We start from the raw sequence: 27,752 nt of genomic DNA on the forward strand, positions 1-27,752 counted from the left end.
TGGGAGAGATTGGGGGCAGATGTGGAAGACCAGCTGCCATGATAACTACACTCAGTCATCCCCCTCAAAACAAAGGTTATAAAAGAGACAATATAATACTAAAAGGATCGATCCAACAAGAGGACATAACCCCATAAAATATATGCATCCAATATAGGAGCATTTAAATATATTTAAAAAATAACTCTTGGTGTATTATAAGGGAGAGATTGGCAGCAAAACAGTCATAGTAGGGGATTTTAATATCCCACTATCATCCCTGGATAGATCTGCCAGACAAAAAACAAAACAAAAACAGAAAGGACACAGCGACCTTAAATGACATACTAAATTAGAAAGATTTAACTGTTATTTAGAGAACATTTCATGCCAAAAGAGCTGAATATACATTCTTTTCAAGAGCACATGGAATGTTCTCAAAGATACACCACATGTTAGGACACAAAACAAGGCTTAAAGAATTAAAAAAAGATTGATATCATACCAAGCATCTTCTCAGATGACAACAGCATGAAACTAGAAATCAACACCTGGAGGCTTGATAACATGTTATTAAACAATTAATGGGTTACTAATGAGATCAAGGATGAAATAAAAAGTTAGCTGGAAATAAATAAAAATGAGCACACAACCCCCCAAAGCTGTGGGACACAGAAACCTAGTTCTGAGAAAGAAGTTCATAGCATTATAGGGCTATCTCAAGAAGCAAGAAAAATCTCAAATAAACAGTCTATACACCTAAAAGAAATAGAAAGAGAACAACAAAAAAGCTCAGAGTATGCAAATGGAAGGAAATAATAAAGATCAGAGTGGAAGCAAATGATGTAATCTAAAAAATCAATTTTAAAAAAGATGAAACCAGAGTTGGTTCTTTGAAAAGATAAATAAGATTGATGAACCTTTAGACAGACTCACCAAGAAACAAAGAAAGTGGACCCATATAAATAAAATGTGAATGAAAGAGACAAAGTAACAACTAATATCACAGAAATGCAAAGGATTATAAGAAAATCTATGAACAACTATATGCCAACAAATTGGACAATCTGGAGATTGGACAAATTTCTAGAAATGTACAATCTTCCAAAATTGAATTAGGAAGAATCAGAAAACCTAAATAGACTGATAACAACTAATGAAATTGAAGCAGTAATAAAACAAAAACAAAACTCCCAGCAAACAAAAGTCCTAGACCAGATGGCTTCACTGGTAAATTTTAAGAAACATTCAAAGATGAACTAATACCTATCCTCCTAAAACCATTTCAAAACATTCAATAGGGGAGGAAAGATTTCCAAACTCTTTTTATGAGGCCAGAATTATCCTAATTCCAAAACCAGATAAAGACACTACAAGTAAAGAAAACTTATGATTCAAAATCTCTGATGAACATAGATATTAAAATTCTAAATAAAATATTAGCAAACCAGCAATATATTAAAAAGATCATATACCATGACTTAGTGGGATTTAACTGGGGATAGAGGCTGGTACAATATCCACAAGTCAATAAATGTGACACATCATATAAACAAAATGAAAGATAAGAAATCACATGATCATATCACTGGATGCAGAAAAAGCTTTTTATGAAATCCAGCACCCATCCTATCTAATAAAAGAGTAATATGCAAATTAACCCACAAGCCATGCCCACCAGCCAATCAGGAGTGAGTATGCAAATTAACCCAACCAAGATGGCCACAGCCACAGAGCAATCAGGAGGCTTGGGTTTCTCCAGTAATGGAGGAAGCCAAGCTTTCAGCACACCCCGGCCAGCCTAGGCCTCCACTCCAGGCTACAAAGTTTCAATTATAGAAGATAAATAAATCCCAGGTACCAGGGCCTCCGCTTGGGTCACAGGGGGGCGTGTCCTGCCTGCAAACCACCACAGGCCCCTCGCCCAGGCTGCCCCACACCCCAAGGGAACCCCCACCCTGATCCGGGACACCCTTCAGGGCAAACCAGCCAGCCCCCACCCATGCACCAGGCCTCTATCCTATCTAATAAAAGAGTAATATGCAAATTGATGATCACTCCAACACACAACACACAAGGTGGCTGCCCCCATGTGGTCAAAGATGGCTGCCCCCATGTGGACACAAGATAGCCGCGGCAAGATGGCCAGCAGGGGAGGGCAGTTGGGAGGGACCAGACCTGCAAGGGAGGGCAGTTGGGGGTGATAAAGCCTGCAGGGGAGGGCAGTTAGGGGTGACCCGGCCAGCAGAGGAGGGAAGTTGGGGGCAACTGGCTCTACAAGGAAAGGCAGTTGGGGGGGACCCAGGTCTGCAGGGGAGAGCAGTTGCACAGGACCAGGCCTGCAGGGGAGGTCAGTTAGGGGCAAACAGGCTGGCAGGGGAGGGTAGTTAGGGGCAAACAGGCTGGCAGGGAAGCAGTTAGGCATCAATCAGGCTGGCAGGGGAGTGGTTAGGGGGTGATCAGGCTGGCAGGCAGAAGCAGTTAAGGGCAATCAGGAAGGCAGGCAGGTGAGCAGTTGGGAGCCAGCAGTCCTGGATTGTGAGATAGGATCGGGCCTAAACGGGCAGTCGGACATCCCTCAAGGGTCCAGATTGGAGAGGGTGCAGGCTGGGCTGAGGGACACACCCCCCATGCACGAATTTCATGCACCGGGCCTCTAGTTTATGATAAAATCTCTCTGCAAGGTGGACTAGAGGGCCACACCTCAACATAATAAAGGTCATATACAAAAAACTTAAGGCTAGCAACATACTCAATGGGCAAAAATGAAAATCATTTCCTTTAAGATTAGGAAAAAGACAGGGATGTCGCTCTTACCACTCTTATTCAACACGGTACTGTAAGTCATAGCCATAGTGATAAGACAAGAAGAAGAAATAAAAGTCATTAAAACTGGAAAGGAGGAAGTAAGCTGTCATTATTCTCAGATGACATAATATTGTACATAAAAAACCCTAAAGACTCCAACAAAAAAAACAACCAGATCTAATAAATAAATTTGGCAAAGTAGCAAGATACAAAATTAATATCAGGAAATCAGTGGAATTTTTATACACCAATAACAAACTCCCAGAAAGAGAAACTAAGAAAACAATCATATTCACTACTACAACAACAACAAAAAAATATAGTACCTAGGAATAAGCTTAACCAAGGAGGTAAAAGACCTGTACTAAAAAAAAATTATAGAGCATTGAAGAAAGAGAGGAAAATACAAAGAAATGAAAGTATATATTTTTTTCATGAATTGAAAGAATTAACATCATTAAAATGTCCTTACTACACAAAGCAATCTATAGACTCAAAAATTCCTATTAAAATAACAATGGCATATTTCACAGATCTAGAACTAATATTTCAAAAACTTACATGGAACTTAAAAACCCCCAAATAGCCTCAGCAATCTGGAAAAAAAAAAAAGAACAAAGTTGGAGGAATCACAATACCAGATATCAAACTAAACTATAAAGCCTTGGTAATCAAAACAACTTGTTACTGTCACAAGAACAGGCATACAGATCAATGGACCAGAAGAGAGACCCCCAAAATTGACCCACACCATTATGGTCAATTAATATTTGGCAAAGGAGGTAAGATCATACAATGGAGTAAAGACAATCTCTTCAATAAATTGTGTTGGGAAAATTGGACAGGTACATGCAAAAACTGAAACTAGACCACCAACTTTCACCATAAATAAGAATAAACTCAAAATGGATAAAAGACTTAAATGTAAGTCATGCAACAAAAAAATCCTCAAAGAAAACATAGGCAGTAAAATCTCAGAAATCTCTTGTAGCAATATGTTTTTGGATACATTTCCTAGGGCACGGGAAACTAAGCAGAAAATAAACAAATGGGACTACATAAAAATAAAATCCTTTTGCACAGCAAAAAAATAAATAAATAAATAAAAAAAAATCAACAAAATGAAAAGGGAACCCATATTCACCAATAATGCATCAGATAATGGGTTAATTTCAAAAATACATAAAAAACTTATAAAACTCAACAAAAGGAAAACAAACAATCCAATTTAAAATGGGCAAAGTCATTTAGACACTTTTCTAAAAATGACATACAGCCCTAACCAGAGTGTCGGCCTGCAGACTTAAGGGTCCTGGGTTCGCTTCCAGTCAAGGGCATGTACCTTGGTTGCAGGCACATCCACAGTGGGGAGTGTGTAGGATGCAGCTGATCGATGTTTCTCTCTCATCGATGTTTCTAACTCTCTATCCCTCTCCCTTCCTCTCTGTAAAAAATCAATAAAATATATTTAAAAAAATAAAAATAAATAAAAATAAAAATGACATACAGATGGCCAATAGGCATATGAAAAATCGCTCAAGGTCACTATTCATCAGGGAGATTCAAATTAAAACTACAATATGGTATTACTTCACACCTGTCAGAATAACTACTATTAATAAATCAACAAACAACAAGTGTTAGAGAGGATGTTGGAAAAAAGAGAACCCTATTGCACTGCTGGTGGGAATGCAGATTGATGCAGCCACTGTGGAAAAGAGTATGGATTTTCCTTAAAAAATGAAAAATGGAACTGCCTTTTGATCCAGCAGACCCAGTTCTGGGAACATAGCCTAAGAATCTGAAACACTGATCAGAAAGAATATATGCACCTCTATGTTCATAGCAGCTTTATTTACAATAGCAAAGATCTGGAAACAGTGCCAGTCCACATTAGTAGATGGGTGGGGGTGGGGGTGGGGGGGAGGAAGCTGTGGTACATTTACACATGGAATACTATGCAACTGTGAAAAAGAAGGAAATCTTTCCCCTTGGCTACAGCATGGATGGACCTGGAGATTATTATGCTAACCTAAATAAGCCAGTCAGACAAAGACAAATACCATATGATCTTACTAATGTGTGGAATTTAATGAACAAAATAAACTGAGGAACAAAATAGAACCACAGGCATGAATATATGGAACAGATTTAAAATGTCAGAGTGTAGGGAGTACTGGGGGACTGGATAAAGGAAGGTAAAGGGATTAGCTAAAGAACATATGTGCATAGCCTATGTCTCTGGATCTATTTCTTTATCTCAGGACAATTTTATGAGTTTCTTCAGTCAACTGTCATTAAATGTTACCCAAATATGTATTACTTTCTTTGCTCCTTGTTTTTCCTGGCATTCCAAAATTTTACCTGGAAATTGCTTTCCTTTGGTCTTAAAAACATACTTTAGAGTTTTCTTTAGTGAGTTCTGGAGGCAGCAAAACCTATCAATTCTTGTTCCTATAAAAATAATTAATATCATTTTTGAAAAATATTTTTCTTGGGCTCCTAGATGTAAGAGTTTCTAGTTTTGTTTGCTTGCTTGCTTGTTCATTTTCTAGTACTATAAAAATTACACTTCACTGTTTCTAGTTTCCATTATGGATTTTAAGAAGTTTGCTGCCAGTCTAACATACTTTTGAAGGCAAATTATCTCTTATCTCTCGCTTCCTGTAGTGTCTCTGCTTTGTCATTGATGTTTCCCTGTGTTAATATGATGCATCTTATTGTGTGATTGTTTTAACATGATTTTAAAAATATTTCATCCAGCTCTTTGGTTTGTTTTCAGTGGGTTGATCTAGGTACCTAGCCTGACATACACTAAAACCAGAATATCTTTTTTTTAATTGAGCCTTATAAAACATAAGACAGTAACAGTTTTCAGCAGATTTTTAGTGTTGTTTTTTTTTTAAGTGCCGTGGATTTAATGCTCTGAAATGAGCACAGGACTGAGAAACAGGAAGACTCTATATCTTAGCAAGTGCAAATATCAGACCTTAATTTTCTTCTAGGGTTAAATGGGTTGATCATATCTTCACCAAAGGGTTACCTGAGGGCAGCAATTTTACATAAGTGAAAGCACCTTGTGAACATTATTCTTCACGCAATGTTTTCTTACTTTCGACCTAGACAAATAGTCTAAAAGTATCATGTCCAAAGACACATTATAATAAATTTTTATTCAAATCAAATAAACTTCCTTTGAGTGGGAGAGTACGTTAAAAGTGAGAGAGCATAGTGCTTTTAGTGGAAATGGCCTCATTCTCAATATAGGCTTTTAATTTTTCTAGTTTTTAGTGAGAAATAATTTTCCAAAATTCACAGAGCTATCCTTTTATGCCTTACCCATTAAATGAGCTATAAGCTACAGTAATGTGGTCACTCTAAAAAGCCATAATAAAGCTATATACTGTGCATTCATGAGGGATGAAGGAGAGGGGAGATGGAGTATGTGTGTGGAGTAGGAGGCCCAACCTCTCATTAAAGGTCTATTTTCTAATCCCACAGCCCCTTAAAGAATTATCTCATCTGGGTCTACTTTATTTCCCTGGAATCACTGACCATCCACACCAAGAAGATTGAAAGGCAAAGCAGCTGTCTGACAGGCCTCTTCTGTGTTCTGATAATTAGGGAAGTGTTGATTGAGGTGTGTTTCTCTCCCAGAACCCTCAAGTCCCTCTGCGCCATTCCATTGTGATATCAACCAGGTATATCCAGACAATATTCAAAGGTCCTTCAGTGTAGCTGAATCTGCTACTACATAGGACCAGGCAAAAGGCTGTATGTGTGAGCTAATTATTTGCTTTTTTCTCCATGTCCACGGATGAATTCTAGAGAGATTTAGAATGTACCTTCTGTTTCTGGCCCAGTGCTCAAGTTGCTCAGGAAACACAAATCCATGAACGAATGGGATTCACAATCTTACCCAGAAAAATAAAGACAGAATTTTTCTAATAAAGAAAGGCAGATGTTAACCATCTTGATTCATTTCAAATGTGCTTAGAATAATTCAACAAGCTTCAAATGGAGGATCAGAGGGCAAGCCCTGGTTTCCTTACATCCTTCAGAGTCACATTAAATCTATGTTGTTTTCTGACAGATTAGAAACAGACTACCAAACCAACTCAGCAGTTTTGAGATGCAACTTCCTGCATTGAATATAAAGCTCTCCGGGTTTGTGAATCAGGAAGAGTTGTTATTTATGCTAATCACCCTTTTATTCAGAATCTTAAGTGGTCAGGGAGGCTGGCTTAGATGCTGATCATTCTATACTCCTTATACACTATTTTTTTAGTCACTACGTGTCAAGTGGTATCAAGGTGAATAAAACTCAAGTGATGTTAAGAAAAACATTTATAATTTTTATCAGTAAAACTATATATTTCTCAAACAGAAATGTCAGCACTACATGAATAAGACTCTTGAGTCCAAGGAATGGTGCCTAACTCTGCTTGAGAAGTTCACTCTCACCTCAAGTAAAATGAAACTAGAAAATATTAAGCCCTAATGAAGATCAACTGATGAACAAATTGCTTCAGTGCAAACGGAGAGGCTCAAATATTTTGACTTGACCATTTTTCACTGAAGTCTTTCACTGAACCTGACCACAGCTGTCCTTGAGGCCTGATGTTAGCTGTAAAAGTCAGTGAATTTAATATACTACGCAACCTCCCTGCCTTTTCAGACAGGCTGAAGCCCACAGCGTCTGCATGTGTGAGCTTTACACAGCTCTGGTTGCTGTGTGGAGATGCCTATTATCCTCATGTGGTTTGGCAGTGGCTCAGATTGCCTCCAAGCTTGTGCACAATGACTCCATTTAGAACTTTCTGCTCCTATTGAAGTGAAGGAACCTCACAAATGCACTTGATACTGCGGTTCCTAAAAGCATTGGATGAAGTCAAATACCTTCCCCTTTTTTATCATTGTTAAGCTGCCCAAGCCCAATTAGTTGTGCCCTCACTAGTTGCATTTCCTGGAGGACTGCAGGACCCATCAGGATCTGGCATGCCTCGTAGGAAAGTGAACAGCTTGCAGAGTGCAGAGTTATTGGGGTCCCCTGCTCCCCACTTCCGCCAGTGCACTTTCTGGTCTGTTAATTAGAGCTCAGGACTGTGCAAAAGCCTGTCTATACCTCCTCAGGGCAAATTCGCAAAGCCTGGGAGCAGTGATGCAATGGAAAGAGCGAAAGGTTTCAGAATTGGAAAGATCCAGGCTTAAATCAAGCAACACCATTGAATTCCCTGAATGCCTGTTGATTCCAGTCTAAGCCCTACTCCTCCCAACTTAATGCAGTAATTTTAAAGCTGGATTCAGGATTCAGGGTCTGCAGATGCTTGAATGACTTTAAAAAAACACATTTAAAAACTTTTAATAAAATTGTAATTAAAAAACACACATACTCAGATGTGTTTAAGTACCAAAATTCAGTGTTCCCTAAACTGCCCCATTGTTCTTATTAATCGCCCTTAAAATGTAAAATTATAAATTAAACTTTTACTCATAAAGTCTCACTTTATATTATATGCTGGAATCCCAGGTAATAATGTGAAGAAAAGCCTCCACTGTTTAAAATCTTTGAAGGCCACTGCTTACCTGTGGTTCCAACTCTTTCAAAATGTTCTTGCTCTCCAGGCGACTTCAGGGTTGTCCATCAACTCATGAAACACGGCCATTTTCAGGAGCTTAGCTTTTAGATCTCTTGTTCATCATTCCCTTTGAGGTTTGCAATAGCATCCTGGACCAATCTTTAGCAGTTTTCACATTTGTAATGATTTGCAGTTATTCACTTTTTCTTTTAAAGAAATTATCATAGAAGCTGTATTCTCTAGGCTCTTACTTAAGAAAGTCTGTCAACTGTCTTCATACAATCATTAACTAAATTAAATTAAATTAAAAGAGTGATATGGCCCTGGATAAGAAAATGACCCATATATATAGTATATGCTGTCTACAAGAGACCCACCTCAGAACAAAAGATTCACATAAGAAGAAAGTGAAGGAATGGAGACAAATTTTTCAAGCAAATGGAAACAAGAAAGCAGAGGCAGCAATACTTATATCTAAAAAAATAGACCTCAAAACAAAGGCCATAACAAGAGTCAAAGAAGGTCACTACATAATACTAAAGGGATCCTACCAAGAGAATATAACCCTGGTAAACATAAATGCACCAAATATAGGAGCACCTAACTATATTAAAAAGCTCCTGGAAGACTGTAGTGAAGAGATAGACAGCTATACAGTCATACTAAGGGACTTTAACACCCCACTGACATCACTGGATAGATCTTCCAGACAAAAAATAAACAAAGAAAGAGCGAACTTAAATGACACACTAGATCAGATAGATTTAATTGATATTTACAGAACATTTCATCCCAGAGCTGCAGAATATGCATTCTTCACAAATGCTCATGGAACATTCTCAAAGATAGATCACATGTTAGGACACAAACTAAGTTTCTACAAGTTCAAGCAGACTGAAACCATATCAAGCATATTCTCATATCACAACAGCATGAAGCTAGAAATCTACTACAATAAAGAACTCAAAAGCAGTCAAGTACATGGAGGCTAAATAACATGTTTTTAAACAAAGAATTGGTTATCAATAATATCAAGGAAGAAATAAAAAAAACTTCCTGCAGAGAAATGAAAATAAATACACAATAACCCCAAATCCCTGGGACACAGTGAGAATAGTCCTGAAAAGGAAGTTCATAGCTTTACCAGACTACCTCAAGAAGCAAGAAAAAGCACAAGTAAACTATTTAACCCTATAACCAGAAGAATTTAGAAGAAAACAACAAGCAAAGCCCAGAGGAAGTAGAAGGAAATAATAAAGATCAGAGCAGAAATAAATGACATAGGGACTAAAAAGAAAAAATACAAAAGATCAATGAAACTAAGAGCTTGTTCTTTGAAAAGATAAGCAAGATTGATAAACCTTTAGCAAGACTCACAAAGAAACAACGAGGAAACAAATAAATAAAATCAGAAATGAAAGAGGTGAAGTAACAACTGACACCACAGAAATACAAAGGATTATAAGAAAATATTATGAGCATCTACATGCCAACAAGTGCTGGTGAGGATGTGGGGGAAAGGGAACCCTAGTGCACTGCTGGTGGGAATGCAGACTCATGCATCCACTTTGGAAAACAGTATGGAGTTTCCTCAAAAAATTAAAAATAGAACTGCCATTTGACCCAGTGATTCCCACCTCTGCGAATACATCCTAAGAAACCTGAAATACCAATCAGAAAGAATATATGCGCCCCTGTGTTCATAGTATGTTATTTACAATAGTAAGATCTGAAAACAGGCCAAGTGCCCATCAGTAAGTGAGTGGATAAAAAAACTGTGGTACATTTACACAATGGAATACTATGCAATTGTGAAAAAGAAAAATTCTTATCCTTTGAGATGGCATGTCAAGCAAAGTAAGCCAGTCAGAGAAAGACAAATATCACATGATCTCACTTATATGTGGAATCCGTACATACATCTGTAATAAAATTTTAAAAACCTCAATAATAAAAAACAAATAATTCCAGCTGAAAAATTAAAATGAACAAAAATTTGGCTGAACATGTCACCAATGGAGTTAGTTGGAACTATTCAACAAATTGGAAAACTTTCAGTTCTTGGTTCTAAACTCTGTTCAGCTGGCCCAGAGCACCATTTAGTCGAGAGCCTATTGTTTCTATGACCGAGGCATCTGAGCACTCTACCAGACAGCCCTTGAATTCTCAGGTTTTCCCATGTAGCTCTTGGGAACAGAAACAATTTATTCTCAGGTAGCTTTCTCACATGCAGAGCTGATCCACCCAACTGGAGACTGGAGGGAGGCCTCCAGAGCTCTCTCTAGGCCACTCTCTACTCTCTGGCATTGTGCCCTGTAGATTCTGGGCACCTGGCCTCCTCAGATACTCATTCCAATCTCCTCAGGACAGGGAAACCACTGGGCTTGGCCTGGGGTCCCCTTCTCTACACTGAGGCCTAGATACCCCCAGGAAGAAAAATGGGGCAATCATAAGGCTCATCTCTTATGTTACCAGTCTCTCAGGGATCACTGTGGTTTGTATCATACAGTTGGTCAGTGGGGAGGGGATTATCCCATCCCTGTTACTCCATGTCAGCTAGAGCGGAACTCTGAGTTGCTTTTTTTAAAAAAAACAAACAAAAAAAAACAACTAAAATCCATTCTTTGAATGTTTTATTCAGATACATCTGCTATTTGTATGTTGGATTATATAGGAAACAAATATTTACTAATGGAGGAATGACAAAAATGCCATATATATATATATATATATATATATATATATATATATATATATTTTTTTTTTACCAAGCAATAGCACTCACAATTAGATGATGCTGTTTTATGTTGTGTTACTGAAATATTAAGTAGAAAAAGCACAGACTTCAACAACTCTGAGTTAAAAAGTAATTTAGAGCAATTGAACATAAAACAAAGAACTAGGAATACCTTCACTAATTTATCTTGTTAAATATCTTGATAATTTATCTTTTTTGTATGCATCAGAACAACATATTGATATAAAACAAATTACATCTAACATTAAATGAATTTCTTTGGTAAATATAAAAATGCTAAGAAATAAGACAGCATAGTGTAATTGGCACTGCTTTTTTCTTTTTGAGTGGTACCTCAAAAATGACATATCTTACAATTGATGGCACCTTTGATTTAATGAAATATGGTGTCATCCATCTAAATGTTTTAATTTTTTATATTTTCGCTCTGCACTAACCCTTATATGCCAAACATTTATTTTAATAATTAAATTTGCGGCATGGTGTTCTGTTTATTATAATGTCTAGTGTATGTTTTTAATTTTGTTTTGCTCCTTCCTTTATTTTTCTTAACTCTGCAATCTTTTTTCAAATTCATTCCATTGTTACTTTTTCTGAGCTCTTTCTTTGAAAATGAATTTTTATTAAGTTTTATGGTAGTAAATGAATTTCTTTCATTTCCTTGGACCAAGTTCTTGTCTATGGAATTAATTTCCCCAAAAAGTTATCCCTCTTTATCTTTTCTATTTAAGCTCCAGCCAATTTTCTGCATAGTTATCCATTCCCGCCTCCTGCAGTGTCTGGCCCTGGCCTGCCATGCGACTTTACCTTGTCAAATTCCTGTATATTCCTCAATGTCTCTCTCAAATATATGAGACATTCATAATTTGATTGGATTGATAAGAACTTTCCCTCCTTTAAATCCTCATAGTACCTTTTCTATCTCTTGTAGACCCTACCTTGGAGTTTAACTATTAAGGTAAACTGCACAGTGGGTTTTATTTTCAACATACCTTTGAATTCCCCAATCAGAGGAAGGTGGCATGTACATAATAGACACTGGTAAATATTGGTCGAGTTGATAAAAATTACATGGGGAAACTCTGTTATATGAGCAATTAATTTTCTGATATAATTTTTAAAATCATTGAGGAGTTATAAATACAACAAAATAGAATTTCTTTACCTTTAAAACATATCAGAATCAGAATCACCATTGAAAGTTTTTCTTTTGAATAGCAATCCTTGGTTCCAGCCAAATCTATGAAAATTGTAATCATTGAAAATTAGTCCCAGAATATTAAGCTCTACAGAGAATTTTGATGATCATAAAAGGTTAAAATACTGGTTTTAGGAAGTTGAAAAATAACTTTCTTTTGAGCTCTATGTAAATTTAGGCATCTTTCTTAGATCACTAATAACTGGGCATGTGTCTTAATGAAGCAAAGAGGTAAATGTGCTACAATAGCTGTAATCTATTTTGCCAGGAAGGAAAATATATATATGTGGGACTACTATAAGCCATTTCTTTACAGATTCAATATATGTGTTGATATAAAAATAATCTAGCTGTGACAATGTTCTCCTTCTATGAATATGGCAGCACAAAAAAGTGAAAAATAGTATAATTATGTTGTGCCCTCAAGTAACATAGGCTCCTATATAAGAATATACATTCTTGCCCTAGCCGGTTTGGCTCAGCGGATAGAGTGTCAGCCTGCGGACTGAAGGGTCCCAGGTTTGATTCCAGCCAAGGGCACATGCCTGGGTTGTGGGCTCAATCCCCAGTAGGGGGTGTGCAGGAGGCAGCTGATCAATGATTCTCTCTCATCATTGATGTTTCTATCTCTGTATCCCTCTCCCTTCCTCTCTAAAATCAATAAAAATATATTTTAAAAAGAAAAAAAAAGAATATACATTCTTTCAACTAAGAGTAAAGTACTTTTTTTTTTTTTTGCCAGCATCAACTTTATTTTGTGTAAATTGTCTGGAAGCATGATTTTAAGCACCGCTAGCAGCGCATGTATGGACAAGTTTGTAGGAATATATTTATACACCACCCCAGGTAAGTCATTAATCAATAATGTGCACAGTTCTGTACTAAATACCAACTAAACCAATGTTAATCATCCTGAAGCATTAGATTATTTATTAAGAATTATTGTGGTTAAGTGTCTATACAAATTTCAGAGTTTCCTCTAGAGTCTCCATACACCAGAAATTTAGAATTTAATGTGGATGAGAGAATGTAGGTGTAACTGAATTTATTTAAATATCACAGAGTTGATAAAAGTACACACACACATACACACACACACACACAAACACATACTTGCTGTAAATAGGCATGTCTTTGTGGATGTGAGGCTACTCTAGAATTTTCACAAACCATGCAGCAGATATGCTATGAATCTTCTATAAAGATAAAAAACACGTAAAATACCAAGCTATGGAAAAATAGAACTACAATCTGTGAGTTTTAGAAAAGAGAATGAGTTTGCATTTAAGGCATCTATATCTTCTATTATGACGGCAGGTATTTAATTAGTCAGCTATAAATGTGTAACTTACCTGTGAGTAGTCCACAGTTAATTAATGTCCAGACAGGGAGAACTCTGCCTGAGTTAGTTGAGTTAGAATAAGATTCCCCACTTAATACAATTAAGATAATTATTATCAACTTTTTACGTACATTTTTTCCAGTTCATGTATTAGTGTTTTTATAAATATGGTTTGGTGCTTGTGTGTGTGTGTATGTGTATGTGTGTGTGTGTGTGTGTGTGTGTGTGTGTGTGTACAAATAGAAAATAACTGAAATTGCATGCATAAATTTTTTGACTTGACATATCATGAGCTTTTTTTTCCCATATGATTATATTTTGGAAGCCATGATTATTAGTGGCCACATAATTTTCAAATGTTGACTTACCATAATTTTGGGGGCATGTACCTTATTTGGGGTCATTGAGTTTGTATTATTTAATTATTTTTTATAAGAATAAATAATACAAACATGCATATCCTTATATGTTAGTCATTTATTGTTGTTGTTGACAGTATTGCAGATGTCTCCCATTTTCTCCCCTTTTGCCTCCCCAACCCCCCAGGCCTTCCCCATACTATTATCTGTGTACATGGGTTATATACACACATATATATTCTTTGGTTAATCTCTTCCTATTCCCTCCCCACCCAAGACACACACACTGAAATCTGTTATTCTGTTCAATGCACCCATACCTCTGGTCCTATTTTGTTCATCAACTTATTTTGTTCATTAGATTCTGCATTTAAGTGAGATCATGTGAAGACACACAGACTGAAAGGGATGGAAAAACATATTTTATAAAAATGAAATCCAAAAGAATGCTGAGCTAGTAATACTTATACAAGACAAAAATGGACTTTAAACAAAGGCTATAACAAGAGACAAAAAAAGACTCAGCAATTCCACTTCTGGAAATTTATCTGAAGAAATTCAGAACACTTATTCAAAATATCATATGTATCCATATGTTTATTGCAGCATCATTTACAATAGCCAAGATATGGAAGCAACCTAAGTGTCCATAAACAGATGAATGGATAAGAATACGTGGTAATTTGAAGCAATAATAAAAAAGACTCCTAACAGAGCCCAGGACCAGATGGCATCACAGGTGAATTCTAACGAACATTTAAAGAAGAATTAGTGCCTATTCTCATACTCTTCCAAAAAATTGAAGAGGAAGGAACACTCCCAAAACGCATTCTGTGAATCGGAATTACCTTGATACCAAAACTAGAAAAAGATGCTACAAAGAAAGAGAATTATGAGCCACATCCCTATGATTCTAGAGACCAAAATTGTCAATAAAATACTAGTAAATCAAATTCAACAGTCTACATTTAAAGAACTACACAGCATGATCAAGTAGGGTTTATACCAGGATACAAGGGTGGTTTAACATCTGCAAAACAATAATCATGGCTTCCAAAATATAATCATATGGAAAAAAAAGCTCATGATATGTCAAGTCAAAACATTTATGCACACAATTTCAGTTATTTTCTATCACATCAACAAAACCAATAATAAAAATTATATCATTATTTTAAGAGTTGCAGAAAAAGCATTTGATAAAATTCAGCATCCATTTATGATTTTAAAAAATAAACAAACATCTCAACAAAGTGGGTATAAAAGAATCTTACCTCAACTTGATAATAGCTATATCTGACAAGCCCACAACTAACACTATACTGAAATGATAAAAAACTGAAAGCTTTCCCTCTAAAATCAAGAATAAGACAAGGATACCCACTTTCACCACTATTATTCAACACTAGAGGCCCGTTGCACGATATTCGTGCAAGAACAGGCCTTCCTTCCCTTGGCTTCACTCCCAGCCACCCGGGAGCCGGCAAGTCCTCGCTTCTGTCCAGAGCACTGCTCCAGCAGCTCCCTTTGCCGCCTCCCTTCCCCTCATAGCAGGCATCACGCCCCTCTGCCCCTATGCAAATTAACCGCCATCTTTGTTGGTTAATTTGCATACTCACTCTGATTGGCTGTGGGTGTAGCGGAGTGATAGTTAATTTGCATGTTTCTCTTTTATTAGGTAAGATAGTACTGGGAGTCTTTACCACAACTATCAGACAAGAAAAAGAAATAAAAGACATGCAAATAGAAAAGGAAGAAGTGAAACTATCATTACTTGTAGATGTCATACTATATACAGAAAAATCGAAAGAATCCATCAAAATTAGTAAAATTAATAAAATAATTCAGTAAAGTAGCAAAATACAAAATTAATATTGAAAAATCTTTTGTGTTCCTATACACTAATAATGAACAATCAGAAGGAGAAATAAAGACAACAATACCATTCACAATTGCATCAAGAAGGAAAAATACCTAGGAATAAATTTAACCAAGGAGGTGAAAGACCTGTCCTATAAGAAGTATAAGACATTGAAGAAAGAATTTGAAGGTAAGTCAAATAAATGGAAGGATATACTGTGCTCATGGACAGGAACGATTAGTTAAAATGACTATACTACCCAAAGCAATTTACAGATTTAATGCAATTCCTATCAAAATACCAATCTCATTCTTCTCAGAACTAGAACAAATAATTCTAAAATTGCTATGGAACCACAAAGCACTCCAAATAGCCAAGCAATCTTGAGAAAGAAGAAGGAAGTTGGAGGTATTACACTACCTGATCTGAAACTATACTACAAATCTGTAATAATGAAAACAGTATGGTACTAGCACAAAAAGAGACAAATAGATTATTGAACCAGAATAGAGAGCCCAGAAATAAACCCTCACTTACATGGTCAACTAATCTATGACAAAGGAGATAAAAATATACACTGGAGTAATGACAGTCTCTTCAACAAGTGGTGTTAGGAAAACTGGACAGATATGTGCAAAAAAATAAATAAATAAAACTGAACCACTTATTACACTATATGGAAAAATAAACCAAATGGGTTAAAGATGTAAAAGTAAGACCTCAAACCATAAAACTTTTAGAAGAAAACACAGCCAGTAAACTTTCTATCATTGCTCTTGTAATGCATTTTTGAATATGTCTCCTCAGGCAAGGGAAACATAAGTAAAAATAAACAAATGAAACTACATCTAACTAAAATGTTTTTGCTCAACAAAGGAAACCAGCAACAAAATGAAAAGACAACATCTGAATATAACATATTCACCAATGATACATCTAATAACGGGTTAATATCCATATGAGAAACACATAGAGCTTAACCCAAAAAGACAAACGATCTGACTTAAAAGAACTTAACTAGACTCCTCTCTAGAAGACAGATGGCCAATAGACATGTGAAAAGATTCTCAATATCACTAGTCATCAAAGAAATGCAAATTAAAAGCATAATGAGATGTCACTTCACACCTGTCAGAAGGCTCATTACCACAATATTAACAAACAAGTATTGGTGAGAATGTGGAAAAAAGGAATCCCTCTTACACTGTTGGTGGGATTGGAAATTGGTACTGCTACTAGAGAAAACAGAAAAAATTCCTCAAAAAAAACTAAAAATAAATATACCATACAACCTAGGAATTCTACTTCTAGGTATTCATTAAAAAAAACGAGAACACTAATTCATAAAGATATATGCATCCCTATTTTTACTGAAGCATTATTAACAATAGCCAAGGTATGGAAGCAACCTAGGTGTCCATGATATGTGAATGGTTAAATAAGAGGTGAGATAGATCTATATATAAAATGGAATATTATGCAGCAATAAAAAAAATCTTGCCATTTACAGCAACATCGATGCATCTAGAGCAGCCGTGGGCAAACTACGGCCTGCGGGCCAGATCTGGCTGTTCTATCCGGTTCTCTTGCTCTCCCCTCCACTCCTTTACTTTGAATTTATATTAGTTCACACAAACACTCCATCCATGCTTTTGTTCCGGCCCTCCGGTCCAGTTTAAGAACCCATTGTGGCCCTCGAGTCAAAAAGTTTGCCCACCCCTGAGAGGGTACTATGCTAAGTGAAATAAACCAGAAAGGGGATGGGTGGGAACATGGGTAAAAAGTGGAAGTGGAATATAGTCAATAATATTGTAATAAGTTTACAGGGTGATGGATGATTACCAGAATTAGTGGGGTGATCACTTTGTAAGGTATAAAAATGTTGAATCACTATATTATACACCTGAAATGAATATAACCCATATAAAATTTTATACAATAATACTTAAATAAAAATAAATTTTAAAAATATGATTGTTAGATACATATTTTTATTTTTAACTAGGGGCCCAGTGCACGAAATTCCAGTCCCTCGGCCCAGCCTGCCCCCTCTCACAGACTGGGAGCCCTCAGGGAATGTCTTACTGACGGCTTAGGCCCACTCCCCAGGCCTAAGCCGCAGTCTGGACTCCCTCTGCAGGAGGCAACCGGGCTGATCAGGGGAAGGCACCAGCCCCATCACCCCGCTGCTGCAGCCACTGCCAGCCACCGCAGCCTCCAAGGTGTTTTCATCAACATGGACTCCAGTCCCTTCACCATGAAAAAATGACAACTTTCTTTAGGCATTTTCAAGATGTGTCTTTCATAGGATATGACATTTCTTTCTTTCTTTTTTTTTAAATCCTCACCTGAGGATATGATTCCATTGATTTTTAGAGAGTGTGGAAGAGAGAGAGAGGGAGAGACAGAGAGAAACATCAGTGTGAGAGGGACACTTTGATCGGTTGCCTCCTGCATGAACCCTGACCAGGGCCCCGGCCAGGGAGGAGCTTGTAACCTAGGTACATGCCCTTGATCAGAATCGAACCCGAACCCTGCGGTCCACAGGCCGAGGCTCTGTCTTCTGAGCCAAACCGGCTAGGGCAGGATATGACATTTCTTAGCCCCTCCAGCAGCGGACCTTTTTTTTCTCCAGGAGTGTGGTGGAAAAACCCTAGATCACCTTCTTGGATTCTTATTACCCAAGTTACCAAGAACACTGCAAGTGGTGGCATACAGGGAGCTTAGCCAATGAGCAGTCAGAAAAGGTGTTTATGCTCGAGCCGGTTTGGTTCAGTGGATAGAGCATTGGCCTGCAGACTGAAGGGTCCCAGGTTTGATTCCTGTTAAGGGCATGTACCTTGGTTGGGGGCACATCCCCAGTGGGGAGTGTGCAGGAGGCAGCTGATCGATGTTTCTCATCGATGTTTCTCTCTCATCGATGTTTCTGACAGTCTATCTCTCTCCCCTCTTCTCCGTAAAAAATCAATAAAATGTATTTTTTTAAAAAAGAAAAGAAAAGGTGTTTCCTCTGCAGCCCATGAGCAAAGGATCCCTGCGTTGTGTCCACTGGGCTAGGGGTGTGTCCCCGGCCACCGGGGGCACGCCCCCAAACCCGGCAGCCCCACGTTTGCTGTGTCCACTGGGCTGGGGGACATGGACCTGGCGGACACAGCATGTGGCGGCTGCCAGGAGCACACCCCAAGCCCGGTGGCCCAATGTTTGCTGTGTCCACTGGGCTGGGGGGGCGTGGACCTGGTGGACACAGCACGTGGCAGCCACGGGGGGCACACCCCCAAGCCCGGTGGCCCCATGTTTGCTGTGTCCACTGGGCTGGGGGGCATGGACCCGGGCCACTTGTGCTTGGCGCCCCCGGCTGCTTTTCCCAGGGCTTAGCCCACTTGGCGCCCCCGGCCGCTCGTCCCGGGACCTAGGCTGCTTGGCGCCAGAGCCCGTAGGCCACTCTTGGCCGGGGGCATTCTGGGACCCTGGCTGCTCAGGGCCTATAGGCTCGGAGTAGCCTGGGTCCCGAGAATGTTCCCGGGACCCAGGCCATTCGGCGCCCGTGTAAGCAAATTAACCTGCCATCTTTGTCGGGTTAATTTGCATACTCACTCCTGATTGGCTGGTGGTCGTTGCGGTGGTACGGTCAACTTGCATCTTTCTCTTTTATTAGTGTGGATTTCATTAGCGTTTAAATTAATAAAACATTTAAAAGTAAAAACTAAACAAATAAAATTAAACTAATATAAATAATTGAAAATAAAATTATTTGCTCTTTTTAAAAATAGTAATTTAAAAATATACATAAAGTTGTTACTGTTAAGTTGTAAGTTTGTCTTTTATGCAAATTTTCCAGCTACTGAAAAAACCTTTTCTTGTGTTATATTGTGCAAGTTCAAATATAGTTCAACTCATCTCCTACAACTTTAGTTACCAGTTTAATGGTGTCCATTTGACTGCATGAATCAAAGCCCAATCAAATGCAAACAGGAGTTTGCAGCCAAGAAAGTAAGGGTTTGTTTGTTTAGGAAATGGCACTGATCACACAGTCACAGGTAACCCCACAGTCACAGGTAAGCTAGTGCTCAAAGATCTGGCTCCCCAATGGCTTCCACCGGATGGTTTATGTAGTCGGGGAAAATCATAATCATGGTGGCTAAAGCAGTTGGGATGGTGAGCTCTACAGAGCGGTTTTGGGGCAAGGGCACAGAGTAGTTCCTCAGTGGTCCTGATGTCAGCCATGGCATTGTTCTGTCAGTTTCAGGAGGTCAGTAGGGTTGTTCGGCTTTCATGGGCCTGTGGCTGAAACACCACCGAGGCCAAGATGTTACTGTTACCTTGACTGAAACTCTGTTTCTGTGGTCAACAAACATGAGGTTTTGTAATTAATATAGTTTGATACCAACCAGAATCTGGTGTCCTAAGGGCAAAATGATTAAGGAAGGCAGTGGGCAGACAGAAAGGAAAAGGGATCATGTTTTAAAAGTGGAGTTTCTGCACAGTTACACTTAGAGATTTTTTTTTAGCAAATATTTTTGTTTTTCTAAGTAGATGTGATTTTTTTTAAATTTCTAGCAAGCTCTAGTTTTTGTTTCAAATGGAAAATTTCTGATTTGTATCAATCTTCTTTAATTTCATGAAATGAAGAGAAATTCTAATGCAGAGAATCTGTATTACTTTTCATGTTGTCCTGTTCCTAATTCTACTTGTTTGAAGAAGTGTCTCTGAACTACAAAAATTATTCTTCTAATAAAAGCTTCTTTTGTCCATTGACATTTCTTCCCTCTTTTTGAAGTCTGTGAAATGTACCAATGCTTTCTAAACAGAGTGTGTTCCAAAAAAAAGTAATGCATATATAAAATGAAATATGACTCAGTCATAAAATGAATGACAGAGAAAGACAAATGCCATATGATTTAAATTATATGTGGATTCTAAAAAACAAAATAAGCAAACAAACAAAACCAAAACAAACTCATAGATACAGAGAACATTTTGATGGTTGACAAATGGGAGAGGGATTGAAGGAGGGGAAAGAATTAAGAAATTCAAATTGGGTCCTGGGTTTAGTTGGTTGGATGTTATTCCATGCATCAAAAGTTGCCAGTTGGATTCCCAGTCAGGACACACACTCAAGTTTCTGGCTCCATCCCAATAAGGGGTATAGGGGGTGTGCAGAAGAGAGCTGATCAATATTTTGCTCTCACATTAGTGTTTCTCTCTCCCTCTCCCTTCCTCTCTCTCGAAAAATCAATTTAAAAGCCTTTTAAAAAGAAGTGCAAATTGGTAGTTACAAAATAGTCATAGGATGTAAAGTATAGAATAAGAAACATAGTAATACTGTAATAATTATGTATAGTGTCAGATGGGTACTAGGTTTATGAAGGTGATCACATTTGTAAGCTATATAAATGTCTAATCACTATGTTTTACACCTGAAACTAACATAATATTGTATGTCTACTGATTCAAAAATTAAAAATTGTTTTAAGCAAAGAAGCCCTAACATGTAAAGTTCCCTTACATCTTTTCTTGCCAAAATTGGGAATCTGGAAAAGTGAGCTTTTTGAAAATGTCACCCTGAATAAAACTGGTTGTTAACTTGAGAATTTGGGGTAGATAATTAGCAGCCCCTGCCATAAATTGCATGTAAAATGTCCCAAAAGAAGAAACCAATAAGCATTTGAATATATAAGATATCAAGAATGGGATCTGAGAAGAAACCAAGATGGCGGCATAGCTAAACACCTGAAATTGCTGCCCCACACAACCACTTCAAAACTACAACTAAAAGACAAAACGGACATCATCCAGAACCACAGGAAGGCTGGCTGAGTGGAAATTCTACAACTAGAAGAGAAGAGAAAAGCACACTGAAACTCAGAGGAGCTGTGGAAGTAAAGGCAGAGGTACGGAGGTGCGCGCATGCGGAGAGGGCTGGCAACTGAGTATGCGGCTTTTTCAAGCAGGAAAGAGACAAAAGCTCCTGACTGCTCTGAACTCCAGTTCCGGGTGAGACTCTGGGGACCCAGACTCATTCAGGGAGAAACTGGACTGTCTGGCAGCAGGCGGAACTTGAGGGCAGCTTTCTCTCAGAGGTGCTTGCAGCGATTTCCGCAGGACACTGAGATCCAGGGGCCTCTTAGGGCAGGGCTGATGGGAAGCCATTGCTGTTTGCTCCACCCTGAGACTCCGCCCCATGCAAGCTGTGTGCAGAGGCTTTTGCATATGAATGGCCTGGTCCTTTGAAATCTAAACTTAACTAACAAACTGCAGCTGAGTCAGTGAGACCCAGAACACCCAAAAGAAGGCCCATGGCCCCACAGCATCTTGCATTGCTTCACAGCTGGGCCTCATCTGGGCACCTCCAAAACCCAAACAAAGAAGAGGAATCTGCAGATCTCTCCGTAGCTCCTGCTGGGTGGCCTCAGGCAGAGGCTAAATTAGCACCTCCTTGGAGATCCAAGAGCCAGTATACCCAGGGGTCAGAGTAGGACCATCCAGATTACAACTCCTCAGATCCATAAGGGACACACTCAGGGGGCAGACTCAATGATCACCAAAGCCCCACTGAAGCAAATCTTGCCTCATAAGGGTATCTCCAGCACAGAAGTTCTCCCATCGTAGACACAGCTGATCCTCACAGCCAACTGGCCTGGAGGTCAATTCCTCCCAGTGATACCAACAACAATCAAGGCTTAACTACAACAAGTCTGTGCACACAGCCCACAAAGGGGTGCACCAAGAGTGTCCACCTCAGGTAACTGGGGAGGCTGAGCCACTGGGCCCTATAGGACACCTAGCACACAAAGCCACTCTATCAACTCAGGGAAGCAGCCAAAATGAGGAGACAAAGAAACAGGTCACAAATGAGAGAAATGGAGGAAAGCAAACAACTGGATATAGAGTTCAAAACCACGGTTATAAGGTTTTTCAAGAATTTTCTAGAAAAGGCCGATAAATTTAGCAAGACCCTCGAGGATATGAAAAAGGACCAACTAGAAATTAAACATACACTGACTGAAATAAAAAATAATATACAGAAATCCAACAGCAGACTAGAGGATCGCAAGAATCAAGTCAAAGATTTGAAATGCAAAGAAGCAAAAAACACCCAACCAGAAAAGCAAAAAAGCAAAAAGAATAAAAAAATTTGAAGATAGCCTTAACCGGTTTTGCTCAGTGGATAGAGCGTCGGCCTGCAGACTGAAGGGTCCCAGGTTCAATTCCGGTCAAGGGCATGTACCTGGGTTGCGGGCACATCCCCAGTAGGGGGCGTGCAGGAGGCAGCTGATCGATGTCTCTCTCTCATCGATGTTTCTAACTCTCTATCCCTCTCTCTTCCTCTCTGTAAAAAATCAATAAAATATATTTTAAAAAAAAATTTTGAAGATAGTGTGAGGAACCTCTGGGACACCTCAAGCGTACCAGCATCAGAATTATGGGGGTGCCAAAAGAAGAGAGAGAGCAAGATACTGAAAACCTATTGGAAGAAATAATGACCGAAAACTTCCCCCACCTTGTAAAAGAAATAGACTTACAAGTCCAGGAAGCACACAGAACCCCAAACAAAAGGAATCCAAAGAGGACCACACCAAGACACATCATAATTAAAATGCCAAGAGCAAAAGACAAAGAGAGAATATTAAAAGCAGCAAGAGAAAAACAGTTGGTTACCTACAAGGGAGCACCCATACAATTGTCAGCTGATTTCTCAACAGAAACTATGCAGGCCAGACGGGAGTGGCAAGAAATATTCAAAGTGATGAATAGCAAGAACCTACAACCAAGATTACTCTACCCAGCAAAGCTATCATTCAGAATTGAAGGGCAGATAAAGAGCTTCACAGATAAGAAAAAGCTAAAGGAGTTCATCACCTCCAAACCAGTATTATATGAAATGCTGAATGGTATTCATTAAGAAGAAGAAGAAGAAGAAAAAGGTAAAGATAAAAATGATGAACAACAAATACATATCTATCAACAAGTGAATCTAAAAATCAAGTGAATAAAAAATCTGATGAACAGAATAAACTGGTGAATATAATAAAATCAGGAGCATAGAAAGGGAGTGGACTGACAATTCTCAGGGGGAAAGAGGTGAGGGGGGTGCAGGAAGAAATTGGACGAAAATTGTACACCTATGGATGAGGACAGTGAGGGGGGTAAGGGCAGAGGGTGGGGTGGGAACTGGGTGGAGGGGAGCTATGGGGGGAAAAAAGAGGAACAATTATAATAATCTGAACAGTAAAGATTTATTTAAAAAAAAAAAAGAATGGGATCTGAAATGAAAGTCAAGATTTGAGAAGTCTAACATTTAGATCATAATTTAACCCATTGAAGTGAACTAGATTATTCATTGATGCTAAGAAACTGAAATAAGATTGGTAGAAACAGAGAGGTAACTAATATAGTTAGTCATATAATTGACTGCACTTGGTGGTTATCTCAAAAGGATAAAAGCAGGAGCTTAGAATAATTCTCAAGTTTCTGCTTGGCCAGCTGGGTGCATGGCAATGCCATCACAACAATAAGCAATGCCTAAAGAACAGGCTCCTGGGAGAGAACAAGACCAGAGAGCTTCTGAATAGGCTGGATTTTAACTCTGTGGGAAACTCAGGGGTGATTTCCAGAAGGTGTTCAAAAGTAGAATGTCTACCTGTGGAGGAACTTTTAGGTTGGAAATAGTGATATAGGAGACATCTGCAGGTACGTATAAGAGCTTTCAATAACAGCAGATAAATAAGTAGAGAAGAGGTTAAGGGTAGGATTTTGAATTACATTTGAATTGTAAAAGTGAACCCCATCTGCCTATAAATTTTCTTAATAGCTTCTGTCTTTTGTTTGAATCAAAGTACTTAATGCATTATTTAACATATGATAGGTACTAAAAAGCAAGTTAAAGACAATGTAGGCATAGAAATTATTGCATGAATTCGGTCAAGACAGAACATAGAAAAGCATAATAAATGGAAATTAAATGACTAATTAAATATATATTTTTATTGTTGATAGTATTATAGGTATCTCCTATTGCCCCCCCCTTTCATCCCTCCTCCCAGTTAAATGACTAATTAAAATCAATACTCATAAAAATCAGGATTTCTCAAAACCTGTTATTAATAACTAATATTTATAACATTATTCACTTTTGATTTGACCCAGAAGCTTGGTTTTTATGAGAAATGGATTTTGATTTGAATTAAGTTATTGAAACTCTTTCACATGGATAGGGATAACAAATGTTAATAAAATATTATTATATGGTTCTGCTTCTAAAATGTCTTGTAAAGTGTTAAAAACAAACAAAAAACACCCACACACTAGCATATAGGAATCACTTAGGAAATCTCATCAACTCTGAACCCGAACCCTAGCCTCAGTGTGTCACCTTAGTTTGCAATATTCAAGTGGTCCCTGTCCCTGAATGAAGCAGTTGGCCTCCAACCAGGAAACCCCTCCTGGTCTAAATCTCTCTCATGGGTCCTCCAAAAAGGGACCTACTGAAATTCCCCAGAATCCTCTTCAGACTCAGCCACCACCTGGGCTTGGTTTATTTTCAAACTAAACCTGTAAAAGATTTGTCAGCACTATTCCTGGAGGTAAGGGTCATTTTTTTCCTCAAGTAAGAGTTTTAGCAAAGAAAAAAGAACATATTTGTTCTTCTTGAAACTAAAGACAATCGGGTCATAAAAATGCTTTTGTACTACTTCTAGCCATTCTATTTTGTTACGAGAAAGTTATTTTAAGCCTGCCTTGGCTCCATCTAAATCCCTGCTTAGATATCAGAGTCATATCTCCCTGATCTGGCTACTTCCAGCCTGCATTAGCTTTACTTTCTGCTGGTGTCTTGTGGTTGGGAAATGAATCTCTCAGACTCATGCCATTTTGACAGAAAGCTTAAAGACAGCTCAGCCAGGCAGAGTTGGATGAGGTGTGCGAGGGCACCCTGGGTCTGCCAGGCTACCCTAGGGCCTGTGCAGCTGAGCTGCCTAATTGGGTTCTTGCTCTTCACAAGCCTCCAAATAGCTGTTCCAGTCCCAGAGTTGGTGGGGAATTTTTTTTTCTATCTGGCTGATAAGATTTTCCAAGTCACCAAAGCCTGAAGGGTTTGGGGAAGTAAACCTCCTGTGTTAATCAAAGCAAGTTCTACTGGACTTTTTGCTTTTGAATTTAGGGAAATAATCTCAATTAGTGAAATGATTGTGAATATTAAGGGACCTCAGTAGAAAAGGCAGCCTCTGACCCTGACAAGGATCACGGGCTAGAAATATTACGTTTAGTGCAAATCCCTTGTTTAAAAAATCCAGAGGCTAGGGACTTTGTTCCAAAGAATTTAGAGAAATACCACAGAGTCAAAGGCAGCAATAGACTCTCTAAAGCAGTGGTTCTCAACCTTCCTAATGCCACGACCCTTTAATACAGTTCCTCATGTTGTGGTGACCCCTAACCATAAAATTATTTTCGTTGCTACTTCATAACTGTAATTTTGCTACTGTTATGAATCGTAATGTAAATATCTGTGTTTTCCGATGGTCTTAGGCGACCCCTGTGAAAGGGGTCGTGACCCACAGGTTGAGAACCGCTGCTCTAAAAAGTCTAAGAATTTTAAATGTGTTTGTTTTCTCAGCCATCATGCTAATGGTTTATTTTTTATATGAACTCAAAAAGTAGCCAGCCATTGGATGATGAATAGAATTCAGGGAAATTTTTTTTAAACCCCCATGTGAAGTATTGTATCAGGTCTTGGTGTATTGTTTTCATCTAGAATAATACTTTTTAATGTAAATTTATAGTAAGCTTAAATTCTTGCAAATATATCCAGGTTTAATACTATGATAGCCCTGGCCGGTTTGTCTCAGTGGATAGAGCGTTGGCCTGTGGACTCAAGGGTCCCAGGTTCGATTCCGGTCAAGGGCATGTACCTTGGTTTCGGGCACATACCCAATAGGGAGTGTGCAGGAGGCAGCTGATCGATGTTTCTCTCTCATCAATGTTTCTAACTCTTTACCCCTGTCCCTTTCGCTCTGTAAAAAATCAATAAAATATATTTAAAAATATACTATGATATATTATGTTGTATATAGATAACAAACACAATAGAAAATGGCTTTCCTTCATCATTCTTTCCTTTCAACAATGGCAGTAAGGGAGGGACAATCCTAAATTATCAGTTGTATAACTCCAAAAATGAGATTTGAGATAAGTATGTCTGATTCCTTAAGAATTTAGGGAGCCTGAGGCAGAAGCTGAGGCGAGGGGGGCAGCAGCTACTTCATCTCCAGCCGAGGGCTGGCGGGTGGCAATGCAGGCCCAGTGGTACCAGTTATTCTGTTCTTTCAAAAGCTGGAAATCCAAATTTATATGTGACATCTCCCATAGAACATTGTGATATCTAATTTTAAGATATGAACGACTTCCATTTGGAAAATGAGTTTCTAGCATCTGGTTGAGAGGACTGAGGGCAGGGCGGTGAAGTTGTGATGTCTGTGCATAAAATGGGCTCAGATGGCACTACAAGACATACCATGTGGAAAGCACAGATCACAAGACCAATACAGTTTATAGCTTCATATTTCTGGAGCAATGTTTTTCGAAGTGTAGTCACAGAACCAGCATCATCAGGACCTCACCTGGGAACTAGTTAAAATGCTAATTCTTGGGCCTCACTCCAGACCTACTAAATTGGAAAATTTATTGGTGGTGCGCCCATGTTTTAACAAGCCCTCTATTGATTCTGATGCCGCTAAAGTTGGATAACTACTGTTTTAGGATATTTTTCCTTTAGCTTCAGGACTCCAGTTTCGTTGTTGTTATTTTCATACATTTTGAGGAGAGTAAATATTTAGTCACAATTATTTCAAATATTAATAGGTAAAATACAAA

This window comes from Plecotus auritus (genome assembly GCF_963455305.1).
Source record: "Plecotus auritus genome assembly, chromosome: 4".
NCBI lineage: Eukaryota > Metazoa > Chordata > Mammalia > Chiroptera > Vespertilionidae > Plecotus > Plecotus auritus.